Consider the following 15,798-nt stretch of genomic DNA (forward strand, 5'->3'; position numbering starts at 1 on the left):
TAAGATTGTAAGCTATCTTTCAGGACCAGTTCAAAGTGTTGTTCATTACCTTTAAAGCCCTCCAGGATGCCAGGATATCTGGAGAGGACCTGTCGAGGGTCCCCCCTCCTTGCGAGGTACACAGAGTGTGGACAAGACAACACGCCTTCTCCATTTTGACTCTTTTGACTCTGCTGTCAGCCACCTAGAGTCTGTTTGGTGGTTATAAACATAGTCAGCAGAGAAGCCTCTTCTCTCTCTTCTCAAGTGTAACACATAGAACAATGAGATCAACTTATAGCCAGGCACTTTTTGTCTGACCACAAGTTTCCATTAAACTTTAATTTACAAGCATTTCACCAAGTCATGAGTTTTTCTCACATTGCATTAAGCACAGTCTAGGGCATGATCCTTTTGGGGGTGGTCAATGAGTAGAGGATTGGACTGGATGGCTTAACTCAAGGTTTCTCAGCCTGATCTGTGGATTTCAACTCCCAGAATTCTCCATGCTGGCTGGGGAGCTGAAGTCCACACATCTTGAAGTAGCTGAACTTGAATAACACTGGTTCAATGGACTCCTTCCAACTCTGTGAATCTATGGTTCTGTTTCCAGGCTTCACAACTTAGATTGTGATGCAATGAGATTAACTCAATGTTTCTCAACCTCAGCAACTTTAAGATGAGTGGACTTCAACTCCCAGAATTCCCCAGCCAACTCCAGTTCTGGGAGTTGAAGTCCACTCATCTTAAAGTTGCTGAGGTTGAGAAACACTAGATTAACTATTCCTTACTGCAGGTCAATAAAAGGAGGAAGCTGCTGCATCCGGCTGACGGCTAACAGATTTGGGCTGTAAAAATCCGGGCAACCACTCGGTGACCATTACAAAGATCCGGGATGCTCTGACTCCTTCCTGCCACCAAGCGGTCGTTTGCATTTTTGCAGGCGCAACCTGATAATCCTAACCTGACAGACCAGGTTGGAATCGGGACGCTTTGGGGTTCCAAAGTCGCTGAGCTAGCTAAGAATGGAACTTCCATGTGCAGAGGAAGCCTACCTCCGGGTCCCCAGGGCTGGGGGCAAAGGGGTCTCTCTTCCTGCCCTGCTGGTGGTTTTCCCGAAGTCATCTGCCTGGCGCTCTTAAGAAATCGGATGGTGGAGTACAGTAGTTGGAGCAGGTCTTTTATTATTTTTTTTTTAATGAGACCCCGGCGGGAGCTTCTCTAGAGAGGGTTTCGGCGGTCGGTCCCCTCTCGCGCTCCGCTTCTCCCCTTTTTCAGAATTAACAATGAAAGCAGTTTGGATTTTCCACCAAGCTCTGAAGCTGAATTGGGGAGGTACCGGGCGGTGGAGCCAAGCGGCGACGGGGGCGGGGCGAGAGGCGGGGCAGGGCAAGGCAGGGCAGGGGAGGAAACGCCACTGGCTCACACGGTGGGAAGGCTGCCGAGGGAGACTGCGGAGCTGTCGGAGGGATCGGGCGAAGGGGAGCTGGCGCTGGTGGCGCGGGACGGGGGCTTCGGGTTGCCGCCGAAGCGCCTTGGGTTTGGGCCACGGTCGACGCTGGCCCCGGATTATGGGATCGCCTGGCCGCCGGCGCGCCTTGGTGCCAATGGAATTCACTTGAATCGGGGCCGGTGGAAGGACGGCGAGACGCGCGGCCGGCCGCTTTGTGTGAGATCCAGAACCTGCGGCGCTGGAAGGGCTGATATTCCCCCTCCTCTTTCTTCGTCCCCTCGTTCTACGCCTGGCCTCCCTCCGGAGGCGGCGAGACAACCTCCCGGGAACAGCCTTCTTGGGTGCTGGGAGCCTCTCCAGAGCGCACGGTGCCAAACGATTCTTTGCGCCCTGGGCGCACATGGTTCCCTTTGTCCTGCTGGCTGGGATCTCCCGGCGCGGTCCCTGATTTCGATCCTCGCCCCTCCCCTTTATTAGCCGCCTCACTTGCGCTCCCTTCTCCAACCGTCGCAGGACCCGCGATTAAGTCTCTCCCGCCGCCGTTTCTCCCGGAATGGCCGAGCGCGCTGGGATCCCTCCTGGGAAAGACTCGCCCTTGGACGGAATAGTTTGGTTTTGCTTTTGGGAATAAGTGCTTCTTACTGGACGGATCGGAGTTGGACAAAGATTCACTTACTCTTTTGCCGTCCCTCCCCAGACATGAACTTGCCGGCTGTCACTTGGGTTGTTTAACCCACTGGACGATCAGGTAATTCGCTTCTTGCGCTCTGCCCGGGGCAAAATGGAAGGACTCTGTGTAACCTTGCTTTGTGTGTTGGCTATCTTTGTGTATGTGGGTTTCTAAGTGTGCTTTCTCGGCTGGAATTTCTTCCGCTCTCCGTCTGATCTTAGCGATATTGGAGGTTCGGCCGTCTGTTAGTATACAGTTGGGGGGGGGGAGCATCCCAAAGTATTGTATTGCTCCCCTTTCTCGTCTCCTGCATTCTTCCTTGCCGATGGCTCTGAGAGCTTCAAAGACAGGAGTTGGAAGAATCGGGGATGGAGAATTCTTTAGTTAGTCTTAGGAGTTTATCCTCCTTTCCCAGGACTGAAGCCTTTCCATTAAGATTGGTCCTGATCCTTTTTAGTCAAAGATATCAAACAAACCACATTCTGGATATTGTACAATTGGAAACATGGGAGTCTGTTTGGATTACAGGAGTCATTCCAGGTTCCAGAAGGATTCTGGTGGACCAATTAATAGAGAAGGTTCTTGGCTACTGATTTGGGTTCACCAGTAATTAAGAGACCCAAAGATAGACAGTTATTGAGCTCTTTGGCTTTGCTTGGATATGAAAACTAGATTGGTAAAAATCTGGAGTTACAATTTTTGCTTGGTTGTTTGCTTCAGATTAGCTGGTTTTACCAGAGTGTAAAGCACCATGTTTTTGTATTGCATAAGCTCCAGTGTTGTTGTCCTGCCCATCTCAGGACTAGGCTCAAACTCACCATCAGTTTTGCTCTGCATAGAGCTAAACCCACTTTCTTTTGCTAGGGTTTAGCTGAGGGCAAGGCAATTAAAAAAAAACAAAACTTTCTTGTATTTCTTTCCTAAATCTCACCGATTTCTCTTGCCACCAAGGACCATGGCTTTTTGCGAGCAGCACCGTTTAATTGTGGAGAGAAGCTCTGAGAGGAGTTTTCATTTTTGAAAATTATACATTTTATTTCATTTGAGAACCTTTACTTGTAGAGAGGTTTTGAGACTAATTTTCATTACAAATATTTCGTTTGAGGATCTTTAAACAGAACTTCGAAAGGCGTGCCTAGAATTCTGGGCAGTCTCCAGCTTGAAGAATTATTTTAGGTCCTGCAAAGTTGCTTCATCATGTATGTTTAGGTTAAGCCTAGACAGTCCTTCTGTATTCTATGTTCTATTTAAGATAGGCAAACCACCGTGCAGTTAATGCTTCAGAAATGGTTTATCTTTACAACCACCCTATGAGATAGATCCTGCTGAAAGGTAGGAACTGCTCCAAAGCCACCCGCTGAGCTTGAGTGACCATTCAAAGCTAGCTGTTAGTCCAGAGTTATATTCCACTGGCAGCCTCTGTGTTTATTTCTTAGATTTAAGTTCCAACTTTCCTTCAAGACTTCCAGGCAGTATACATAGCGCTCCTTCCCATTTCCCCCCAAAACAACTCTGGGAGGTAGGTCGGGCTGAGAGACATATGGGACCAAGTCTTGAGCTCCCATGGCCAAAGGAAGGACTTGAACCTTGGTCTCCTGGATCCTGATCCAAAGCTGCAGTCCCTGGACTTTCTCCTTGGCTGAGAATCTCTTGTCCAGTTCTTTGCTTGTATCCATGTGGGTCATCTTTTTTACCTGCTCTGTTGTGTTCCCAAGTCCGATGACCTACTTCAAGTGAAGTAGCCCAAATAGGGAGCATAATCCCTTGGTATCTGTGAAGAAGGGGGACATTGCCTCTTTGCCCTCCGTGAAAGAACCCCCCCCCCCCGTAGTTCCCTAGATTGGAGGGATGAATGGAAAGGCAGCTGGGCTGTTTTTCTCCTCTGTCTTCCCCAGTTCCGCGCTGATGGGACGAGAGCTTCCCAGCACCATGCTCAAAAGCTACAGAGAGCTTACAGTATTGCCTTGATGCAAAGCAGTCTCCCAGCCCCTAATTACGGCTTGGATGATCTTCTCTCCCCCACGCCTTCACTTAGGCGGGAGGTGGCTTCGTGGGTTGGATCCTGCTTTCAAAAGCCTTTCATGTCAGGGCAGAGCTGATGTTTTTGCAAGTGCTTGGCCACGGCATATGCCAAGAAACAAAAGCGCCAACCTTTTCTGTCTGGACAGGAAATTACACACACACACACACACACACACACACACACACTCCGCCTGATTGGCAGTACATTCCTTGATGGAAGAGAGGAAAACCGATGCCTGGCCCAAGAGGTTTGCTGACTTTTAGCATTTGAAGCCAAGGGAATGGAAAGGCTGCCTGTAGCCCGGAAGGCTGAACAGGAGGCGGGGAGAGGGTAGTGGTGTATGTATGAATGTGTGTGTGTATGTATGTGCATAGAACAGATACAGTTCTTCCTTCTCCCCCTCTCTTATTATTTGAACGATTTCTCTCTGGCCCCAAGAGGTAATGAGAGTTTAGCTTTGGTCAAAAATGATTGAGGCTCAATGTGTATAGTGTACATACTTTCCTGCCCTCCCCACCTCCCTTTTCTGTCTCAAGAATCTGGCTAATCAGGATCTGTTTTAACATCCAGGTTTGTGTGTGCAGATTTGCACAAGTGGGAGCCTTTTTCTCCCCCCCCCCCGCAGTGTGAAAAGTGGCTCTACCTGTGGCAAGAGGTCAAGAGGAGATACACAAAATGGATGCACCCATGGCTTCCTCCCTCCAAAAGATCCCCCTTCCAGCCATTCCTGGATTAGTCATAAATCATTGCTGGAAATTACCCCGTTCCCCTCAGATTGGGACAATGCCTAGAACTCTCTCTGTCTGTTCTTTCTCTTTATCCAAGAAATGATAAAGTTCACTCGTTAATGCTAATAAACTCCCATTTCTGGCAGTGTTTTGTTCTACGGTGGGGTGACATCTTTTCATGTGGTACTTTTTTTAAAACTGAAAACACCCTCGAGCAATTCTTACCTTCAAATCCTGGGTGGAAGTCAAGACAAAATCAGTCCAGGATTGTGATCTTCACATATATTATTTGACTGAGGTTGGAAAGTTTATTTGCAAAGGGGATGGTCAAAGACCTCCTGTTTGGTTTTGATGGACAGTTAGGTCAGATTTAGTTTCTCATTTACCTCCGCTAGTTTCTTTTCCTTTTCCTCTCCCTGCAAGAACATCTTCCTTGAACGGACAACAGATGCTACAGTTCTGCATTTAATCCTGGACTAAATACATCTTAGTTTGTGCTTAGCCAACATCCCAAGCAACCTTCATACAACAGTACTGTATGATATTTTCCAAGAGCAGTCACCAGAATCATCTAATTTTGGCTGCTTCATTTCTTTATAAATAATAACTCTTCCTATCAAATTGAGGGGAATCCTGGCCTTTGTCTCTGTTTAGTAGATGACAGTTGAAGAGGTTTTGAGCTACATGCATTTGATATATCGGAATACGAAATTAATTCCATTTCTCTTTTAAAAACAATGGGATTGTATGTCCACATCCATGACAAATGTAAAATTATGTTGTGAGAGAATGAACATACATAAGCAAAGCTGGAGCTTTGAAGAGAAAGAAAGAAGAAATCCACACTGACAATCACAGATCAACTCCACTATTGAAAGCTACTGTTTTGTATTACATTTTGGACTGTATCTTGAGGTTGCAAAAGCCACGAGAAATCTGTTGAATCAGGTGAAACAAGATGACTCGTATAACTCTTTGGGACATCCCTGTCTTCAATCTTTCCAGTTTAGTTTACGCCCTGTATTTGCTTGGCTGTTTTACTACCATAATGAATCTTTTGGCAGATAATGCCTCCAGTATTTAGAAAGTTGGTAATCAGGAACAGGAGGTTCCAAGCTGATGATTCCTAAATGCTAGGAATAAATCTAATTTTCTATTTTTGCTTCCTTTAGAGTGATGTCTCTTCAATGTCTAATAAATACATTCCCTCATTCTTTTCATTTGGCTTCTGAAATAATCAAGCTAATTCTGTTTGAATCCACTGGAATCTACTTCTCAGTAAAGATACATTGGATCAGGCACAAATTGTTGTGTGTGTGCATGCGTGCGAATGGGTGTGCTGTCATTCGTTTGCCTGTGGTGTGTTAATCTATTTTTAATTCAATTGTTTGAAGATAGGTTTGGGCATGGTTTACTTGCTTCTCTGAAGTTCTGACTTGTCCTCCATGCATAGAATCTTCTTAAAAGTAGGCATATATTTCCTTAAGAACTAGCCTAAATGTTAGGCTGGCATGGATTCCTTTTTTCCTCATAAAAGTAGGTGAGTGACAGATCTCAGCTGCAGTTCTAGTTATGATCCTTGAGATTCCGAAACATTCAGTAGAGACCGTTGAAGTTGTTAAATCTGCATCTACACGGTGTGCTGTCTGGTATCTTGCTTGTGCTAGGACATAAGTCTCATGGGTAAGGTAGGGAATGCTCGACTGAAATTACTGGAGTGGTTCATCACATACAACCACCTACGTACCTGGATCCATTTTGTAGGAGGCCAAGGATTGCAATTCTGTGCGCTCCTACTTAATGGCCTGCAGTGGGACTTCCAGTGAAGGAAATGTGCCTAAGATCGTGCTCTAAGAAAAGAGAATGGAAGAAATACAGGCCCAACCTTGATAACTGGAAGGAAACACGTTTGGGAATATGATGGCCATACACTCATTGTGATTATGTTGGTTATGTGCTGCTGAAGCAAACACAAACATCTGACTTTTGCAATTCTTGGAATATACAGCAGTCTGGTTCTTCTTTCACAGCGAACTGCAAGATGTGGTACGGGTGGGTGGAGGGTTTTATCCGTTCAGTTTCTCTACATTTTAACAGATCAGATTTGGCCTTTAAAAAATCAGAAGATGCGCTAAGTTGGTTGGCGTACTTTTGCTCACCTGAAAATGGGCTTTTCTCAGATTGGGTTGCGGGTTTGAATACTGTCTCTTGAGCTTTATGGAAGAAGGTTGGATTTGTGAAGATAGGAGAGGATTTGAGTTCCTAATTTAAGGAACATCCTGTCGTGGCTGTAGTTGATCCATTTTATTTTTGATTTGGCACAAGGAAGAAAAGACATCTTAGATAAGTTTCTCTTAAATAAATGGAACTAATAATAAAACTGAAGGGAAAGAACTTGCATTTTGCTGAGTTGATTGTGTAATTAAAATAGTGGCTCAGATATGTGACTTGGTATGATCCAATCTTATATAGTGGAAAAATGTTCATACAGATGTAACTTGTGGAGGCTCTGAAAAGTCCATTATTTTTACTGTGGTGTTTTAAGAGGAGACAGAGAAAAAAAGTAGCATGACAGAAATCTGGTGGTCTGGATACTTGTGAGACTGGGACACCGTCAAATCAAAAATTGAGTTGAATCTGAGCTGTGAAGAAATTTCCTGCAGCCTGCTTTCCAAGGCCATTGTGCAAACAGATAATTCAATATATATGCTTTCCTGAGGTCTGGTTGGGATATAACTAACTACTATTACTGTCTTGCAGCTTCTTTAGAGTTTGATGCATGACAAATGACCCACATCTATAAGGTGCTAATAATTTGAATATGGAAGAATGATGAAGAAAACCACACAAAAGCATTTCTACACAATTTCTTCCCCTCTTTTCAAAATGAAAAACACAACATAGCTATATGTAGAGATAACAGGATATTCCAGCACAGCCAAATAGCACCATCTTCTGGGCAAGGAAGATTTGAACATCATAGATGTTCATCTTTTGTTTCCTACACACATCCCGGCCTTCGGTCCTCCCCAGACCTTTTTCTGTCTGTGACTTAGAAGGATAATATTTTCTGGTCTGTATATTCCGTGAAATTAACAACATTTGTTTTCCTTGTACTGTTCCATAGTTGGTTTAGGAGTTTAACGTATTTTTGTTTTTATTATTATTTTTAGGCCTCTGATGCCAGCTCAGAAAAGTTGTTTAACACAGTCACAAACAAAGGTAAGTTTACACACTTCTTCCCACAGCTCCATTTCTTGTGCTACCTCCATCACACTTCATAACCTTCTTAAACCTTGTCTTCATAATTGGACATTTCTTCCATTTTTAAGGGAGTTGTTTGGTACTCTAAAACTCAGTGAAGAGAAGCTATGCTTAAAAAAGGGGGGGGGGAGATCATAACTATTACTCAGTGATATCTGATTTGCCAGGTGTCATGAATTTAAGTACCCATATGTTGAAATGTTTCAGTGTGGTTGTTTTCCATCCATTTGTGCAATGAGTATACAATTTTGAAGAACTAATTTGTATGTCAGGCAGTTACTGTTGAATGCCATTTCGGGTTCATGTCGTGAAGATTATGCGTGGAATCCTGTCTGTGGGAGCTGCTTTTAAAAAGTCAATAAAAAACTGTATGCGACAATCCCGTGTAACATATGCTTGGTTTCATTAATTCCTCCCAGACTGCCATAAATGTGGGTGTGTGGTTAATGGCTATAACAAGAGAGTGTAGCTAAGTTGCAGCTGTATATGAATAGAAATGGTTTCAAGAGTATCCCTGTATAATGGGAATTGTGTGTGTGTGTGTGTCTGTGTGTACTCGGTGAGTACCAAGAGGGAAAACTGAGAAGATCCCTGTCAAAGATGGGCAATTTTAAAGGTTCAGATCCAGGTTATCTTCATTTAACCTTTCTTTTCTACCTCTTCTGCTTCTCTGAGCCATTTTTAATTAAATTCCTGTTTGGTTAAGCAGACTATTTATAGAAAAACCTGGCATCCTATGAAATCCGAAGACAGTTTTTGGGCAGGATTGATTAGTGATTGAAAGCCTGTCCTGCCTTCGGAAGAATCCAGATTCAGTGTTTAGCCTAGTGTTTTTTAGCCTTGGCAACTTTAAGGCGTGTGGACTTCAACTCCCAGAATTCCCCAGTTGGCTGGGGAATTCTGGGAGTTGAAGTCCACACGTCTTAAAGTTGCCAAGGTTGAGAAACACTGGTTTAGACTCTCTAATTGGAAAAAAAAAACGTGGGCCGTGAAGCTATTTTGAAGGTCTGAGGCCCCTTCTGGCACTGTCTTTAAAGCCTGAGGGGGACTTTAGTTCTTGGCAGTGTTTAACCCAAAATGAATCAACTGAATAAAAAAAAAATGCCATTTTGACTTTTAATATTTAAAAAAGGTCCAAACACTTTTTGAGTTAAGCTGAATGTCTGGTTGGGGCTCAACATTCATGAAGTTTGCTAGGATGTAGTGGAAGTGGTTGGCCACTGTTTGTTTCTGGAATGAGTTTTCAACTTCCCAAACCAGCCAACAATTCTGGGATTTTCTTGTAGACTCCCAGCCAAGAACTAGTTAGGCCTGATGCTCCTTAGTTGCCAAGAACATCCAAGGTTGGCTTATTCCTACCATCCACTCTGCTTAAAACCTAAAAGTAATTCTTAATCCACTCCTTCCTAAAAACCTGAAAAGTTAAGGAAAAACCTGGGAAATTGCAGTACAGAGTGCTTCTACCATGTTCTGCCAGATCTAGCTGCCAGAAGTTGGAAAGACCCTTGATTGGCTGTTTGATACTGTGGAGGGTTATTGTCATTCAAAATAGACAAGACATCTTGAAGAACAACAATAACAGATTTTTGTACTGTTTTTCTTCATCCGGGCATCTCTTATGTGAGGGGTAGGCAAACCCAGCTTGGCTTTTTGGTCACAGGCAGAGATTAATGACCACAGATGGGAACTGTTCTATTCCATATCGATCAGACCCAGGGACCTCCAAAAACCCAACATGGCAGTTGTAACTGTGTGATAGACACTCTGTCCCTTTTTTAACATGGATCATGGATGTGATACATATAGAAAAAGGGTGGGATTTTGATTGTACAGTTCTGGTTGCCATCTTGACAACCAGGCAACCAGACTTTTTGACTTCAACTTGCAGATGACCCTGTTCTATCCTGACGAGGAAGTTAAACTCAGTGGCTTAATTGACCCCTTCTAATTCTAAAGTTCAGTGTTCAGACAACAAGGGGAACAGGGTCAGATTGAGATCTAGCACATGCTAAGCTTGATTAGGATTAATCTTGGTTCAGGGTTTTGTGAGTGTGTGTGTGTGTGTTTTATGGCTTAGTCTGTTGTATGAGCCCAACCTGTCTGGCTAGTGCTAAGTTCTGCAGCCTGGACAATTTCCAGTATGGACTTCAGTTCCCACAATTCTCAGCAGTAGCCCTGGTTGGGGAATTCTGAGAGTTAAAGTCCACATATCAGGAAGTTGCCCAGGGAGAAATCTGTGTCTAATGTATGGTTTGTTGTATTCTGCAAACCCAGAACATTGGTTAATTCAGTGACTGGGTAAAGTGTGTTGTATGAATACAACATGCCTAGGTCATAGGGGAATAAAATTCCATTTGAATGCCTTTTGAATTTAATTAAGGTTTAATTAAATACAGTTGCTTTAATTACTCCTCCAGTATTTGATAATTTCCCTCTTCTATCTTCTTAACAATTTTGGGAGCAACTATTGGAAATGTTTTTAGGCCACTTTAGGTCATATACTTTGGGTGTAGGCAGTTCTTATTTATTTGTTCGTTAGATTTATATCCCCCTTTTCTTTCCATTATGCATGACAGTGTACAAAGCATTCTGTTCTTTTCCCTAACAACCGATACAATAAGTTTTCCTAAGAGAAAGAGTTTTTTTTTTCCTAGTGCATTCAAGTCAGTCTTGACCTCTGGGAACTACATAGACAAGTCTATGCCATTTTCTTGGCAAGATTTTCAGAACTGGTTTTCCCTTGCCTCCTTCCTAGGGCTGAGTGAGAGCGACTGGCCCCAAGACTCCCAGCTGGTTTCTATACCTAAGGCAGGACTAGAACTCATGGTCTCCTGGTTTCTAGCCTGGTGCCTCCAATCACTATACCAAACTGGATCTCTCTTGAGACTCGCTGACCCTAAGTCACCTAGTGAGTTTTTGTGACTGAGGGGGGATTTGAACTTGGATCTCCCTGGTGCCAATTCAACAGCTTAGCCACTATGTCACACTGGCTCCCTTGAACTTCTATAGGAAACTGAGCATCTTATATACTTCTTTGCCTTACCCTTTGGCAACTGGGTTACATGAACTAGTGGTTTAATGTGATGCAGATTAAGATTCTCAATTGTCTTTATTTCCAAGGTTCATTAGTTACCTTGATATTTTCCATTAACGGAATTTGCTTTTCAATTCCTAAAATGTTTTGTCCCCTTGGCGAAAGAGGCTTCTGTTGGTCTTCCTCATTCTCAGGATACTTCAGCATTGATTTCAAATTTCATTTGGAGGTGTTTTGGAGCTTATTTTATGGCAAGAGATGGTCAGCGATTTCCCCATAATTAGCATCACTGACATAATTGTTGTAAGAGTTTCTGGATATGAGGATTTGTGAGCTGGCTGTAGTCAGTCTTTAGAGCATAAGTTTGTGGTTTAGCAGTGGAGATATCTGCTTGTTTTCTTGCTTCTTGTTCCCCAAATTATGAAATATGGAAGATGTACTACCTTGGCACTCATCTGCCGTAAGAACTAAGATCTGAAAAATGGAGCTTCTCTTCAATCCTTGCGGTTATCCAAGATCCAAGCAAGTCTGCAGGCCTGAAGTTCACGTACCATAATTGCTGTCTTCACATGCAGTGCTCAAACACATAAACTATATTATGGCATATACTATGCATGCTAAGTCAGTGCCTGAACCCAATCAATGACAAATGACTCAACCCCATTTTGGTCTTACCTAGAGTGTATTTATATATTTGAATAATATCCATCTCACAACAGTGACTCTGGGCGACGTACAAGGATTAAAACAATAACTACAAACAATGAGCCATGATGTATGAGATAAACCATACATCCAAATCATAGAAACCACAGCAGAGGAAACAGCCAGGTCTTCAGAGCCTTGTGAAAGGCTAACAGGATCTCCATGGGATTGCTGACCAAACACAGCTGATAAGTTGATTAAAAAAAAAAAATCTAGATATGGCAAAGGTTAGAAGAAAGATTGGACATTTTGTAAAGAAATTTGACTATATGACAGAAGGCTTTTAAAAATTTAGCCCCAAAGCTGTGTTCCCTGATGTAGGGACCCTCCAGATGTGTGGACTTCAGCTCACAGAATTCTTAGTAATGGCCATTCATAAGAATTCTGGGAATTGAAGTCCACACATCTGGAATTGTCCAGGTAGGGAAACAGTTTTCTGAAGACTTGAACATGGTTCCAAGCCCCTCCAAACTTTTCAACCAAAATGTAATGTGATGGCAGGAGAAAAATGTTAGACAAGGAGTATGATATTATCGCCTTCTATTAATTAAATTTGAACCATAATTCAAATCAACTGAAGAACAATGCTTTTCTGTTATGGCTTGTTATTTCATAAGATCCTCTGTTCGAAGACCAGGGAAGAAGTATTTACAGGGCAGCCTGTTCCTCTGGCTGACAGTGCGTTCCTTTATTGGTATTTATTTAATTTATTTAATTTAATTTATTTATTATTAAGCAGCCCAGCTCCATCTCGAGTCTGGATGGCATACAACATGAAACAATTAAAATAATACAGAGGCCACGCAAAGCAAACATTTTACTATTTTATTGGTTGTACTGTAAATCACCAGGAGTCTTTTTCGGTGGTGTATAAATACAGCAGATAAATAAATACAAGAAAATCAAATAAACATTTGTTACTGCCTTACCTCATTTACCTGTCCCTGTCCCTTAAAACCATGTGTGCATGGAAGAGGTTATCGACTCCTGTTATAAGCATAAAATCCACAGGTGGATAATCCTTTCATTGCTGGCTTTGTGCCTAAGGCGGGACTAGAACTCATGGTCTCCTGGTTTCTAGCCTGATGCCTTAACTACTACACCATACTGGCTCTCAATCCTTTCATTAGGACCAACCAGATTGTCCCAAAAGAATTGTCAAGCTTTCAGGTTCTCTGGAACTCTTCAATAGTCAAGGAGATGGGGAAGAAAAGAATCCCCGCATTAGTCCAGTGTTTCAATTCAAGTTCAGTTTCAAGATGTAGTTACAACTTGTATGTGAGATGCTGTCGGTGTCAGTTCACACATTCAAAACAAAGCACTTTTTTTTTCTTCATTCAAACCCACTTTTTTACTGTTATTATTAAGAAAATTATCCCTCCCCTCCCTAAACACAAAAGCCCTAAATTAAGTGGCCAACTTGACTTGGAAGAAGAACAGAAATCAGAAGAGTTACAATATTTCCATCCACAAAGCAGGACAGTAATTTTGGCAGTGCATTGTGGATTAATTAATGAAGCCAAATTATGGAGTATTACTTAGTGGTTGGCCTGGACCCTTAACATGGACAGTTGGTTTTTTGATTTTATAAAATTTTCTGTCTCTGGAAGTACAGTTCATCCTACGTGGCTAAATGCAGAATATAGTCAAAACGTTTGTAGTGGTGAAGATCATGGACCAACTGTGAAATCTCCTGAGGCAACTTTAGGTCAGTCCCTCTCTCTCTCAGCCCAAGATCCAGTGTGGTGTAGAGGTTAAGGTGTTGGACTGGGAGCAGGGAAACCCTGCTTTTGTGATGGATCATTTTCCCATTTCTTTCCCCCCATCTTTTTCTCCCTCACTTCAGAAATAGATTCAAGATCTATGTGAAGCCTGCTCATTAGTCCTGTAAGCCCTTGGGAATTACACCACTTCTTCCGAAAAGCCTTTGATGTATATTGGATTATATCTATTTTTAATTGTGATAGTAGAGCACAAGTCTGCTTTACACATTAGCATCTCTTTGAAGTTCTCAACTGTGGGATTTCCCTCTCCCTGCTTTATTGCTATTTTAAAAAATTTTAAGTTATTCTTTTTTTAAGTGGGTATGGAAAGAGAGATGCTAAAGTGGTATTCTTCTGTTGATGGACACTAATAAATTTCTCCTTATGTTGAGGTCAAAATCAGGCAAGGCACGGTTGGGAGTGAACAGCTACATGGGGTGAAGTCATACAGCCACCCCCTATATATGGGGCAAATGTTTCCTTTGGAAGCTGAGTTGACAACCCTTTCATCTTTTGAGGAGATCAAATCGACATGGGAGCTAATCTGGAGACCCAAGATTCCCGACAGGGACTCATTGATAAAAGAGAAGAAAGTCTTCAGATACCGCCAAGTAATAGACACTGATGGATTGAAAGTAGACATCTCTTCTTTTCTGCCCCCTCTTCCTTTTACCAAAACACCATTTCTAACCTTCTTAGTTTGTTTACTTACTTGGTTTGATTGGTGGCATCCATTTGGTTGTGAATAGCCTTCACTTGACAGGGACCCCTTTCTTCTTCTTGGCTTCAGGGTTTCGTTCCCATGAAAAGCTTAAGGGTTTCTTTTGTGTTGCCTAAAGTCAACAGAGGGTTTTCTTTCCCTTTGCTTGGGAAGCTGTCGGCACGTAAGCGGCTGTTTTGTTTTGTCTTGTGGTTTGAGTCCATGGCGGATCGTGCTTCTGCCCCCTGATTTCCATCCGAATGGGCTGAGGTTTTTTCCTGCCCTCCTGAGAATCTTGGGGCCATGTGGTAATTTCAGGGGAGATTGTGAATAGCTAGCTAAGGATCAGGGTAGAATTCAGGTGCTTCGAAAGTTGGTAGGCTGTTGTTTTCTAGCAGGAAAAAGAAATAGAAGGTGAAGGAGAAGGAGAAGAGAAGAATAAAATAAAATAACTTGGAAGAGAAGAGTTCTGTTGAAAAGGGTTTAAATTCCTGCTGCTTAATAGCAGAAAACAAATCTATGTTAATACTGAAAACTGTTTCCAGGCAGGTGCAGAACACTTCTTGGGCTTCGTTTTCTCTTCTACCATACCACCCTTCCATTTGTATCACACACAGAATTTTGCCATTTGTTGGGCTTTATGTCCTTCTCTTTGTTTAACACAAGTAAATTAATCTTTGGTATTTAGTAAGAGTACACTCCAGGCTCTTCCTCTGTTTTGGTCTCTGATGGATCAGTTAAACATATGTCTCCTTTTTGGAAGATGAAGGCTGTGTCCCTCTAGATGTTGCTAAGCCCCACCTTGTAGCAGCTCTAATCAGCATGAGTAGCAAAGGGATACTGGGAATTGCTGTTCAGCAACAGTTGGAGGGTCATGGTTTTCCCACCTCTGGTGAAAACATAGCAGTATAAGACTCCATTTTGCTCTAGTTACACACTGAACTTGTATTGTCTACAGCCAGGGATCTCCAACCAGGAGCTGATGAACAGCGACATCCATCTCTAGTGATTTGTTGTGCTAGTTGATGAGAGTAAGCAGTCCTAGGCTTCTAGAAGAAAATGGGTATGGATTCTGCCTAAGGGCCCTCTTCTGTCCAACTGAGATGAGTAGAAGAAAACTGTCTCTGGGTTCCTTGCTTTTTTAAATAGTTAACTTGAAAGGGGCTCAGAATAAGGATTTAACCCTGTCTGTTTGGATATATCATCCTCCTTATCTCTGCCTTTCTCTGGCTGCCTTGCCACATTTGACTGTTTATGACAGATATTCCCAAAGAAGCCCTGCCAGAATGTAATAATGTTATACTTAATTTTTTTTTTCAAAAATAAGAGTACTTGTACATTCAGGTCCCATGGTTAATGGATCCTCCTTCTCCTTCTCCTTCTCCTTCTCCTTCTCCTTCTCCTTCTCCTTCTCCTTCTCCTTCTCCTTCTCCTTCTCCTTCTCCTTCTCCTTCTCCTTCTCCTTCTCCTTCTCCTTCT

The 15,798-nt window shown here is 42.7% G+C and overlaps 1 protein-coding gene across 1 annotated transcript in view; it reads left to right on the forward strand.

The window, feature by feature from the left end:
- Nucleotides 1-1,426: 1,426 nt before the first annotated feature.
- LOC103052998 (activator of transcription and developmental regulator AUTS2) overlaps nucleotides 1,427-15,798 on the forward strand; it is a 94,474-nt gene continuing 80,102 nt past the window's right edge. Inside the window, exons 1-2 of the mRNA XM_088152324.1 lie at nucleotides 1,427-2,180; nucleotides 8,027-8,075. The gene's annotated coding sequence lies outside the window, so the exon portion shown is untranslated. The remainder of the gene's footprint in view (nucleotides 2,181-8,026; nucleotides 8,076-15,798) is intronic.

The sequence above is a fragment of the Python bivittatus genome, unplaced genomic scaffold (assembly GCF_059951505.1).
Source record: "Python bivittatus isolate LINGU-HERP-01145 unplaced genomic scaffold, Pbiv_v1 ctg000690_np1212, whole genome shotgun sequence".
Classification (NCBI taxonomy): Eukaryota; Metazoa; Chordata; class Lepidosauria; order Squamata; family Pythonidae; genus Python; species Python bivittatus.